The sequence below is a fragment of the Entamoeba invadens genome, assembly GCF_000330505.1.
Source record: "Entamoeba invadens IP1 unplaced genomic scaffold scaff_1105074725011, whole genome shotgun sequence".
Taxonomy (NCBI): Eukaryota; Evosea; order Mastigamoebida; family Endamoebidae; genus Entamoeba; species Entamoeba invadens.
The window spans coordinates 82,015-82,249 of NW_004191688.1; positions in this window are offsets into that span (position 1 = coordinate 82,015).

The window sequence follows — 235 nt, forward strand, 5'->3', positions numbered from 1 at the left end:
AATAAAAAAACAAAGAAAAAAATACACACATTAAAAAAACCTTTTTAATCACTCCACATAAAGAACCTACATTGACAACCACATCCTCTTAACACTTTAAATAACATTGAACAAAATTCAAGTGGTCTAAAAATAGGGAAATCTCGAGTTTATTAAATTAATTTCCGTTTTTTAAGAGTTTGTTTTATGTGCATAAACAATACACAAGCCAAAAAAGGAAAATCATTTAAAAATG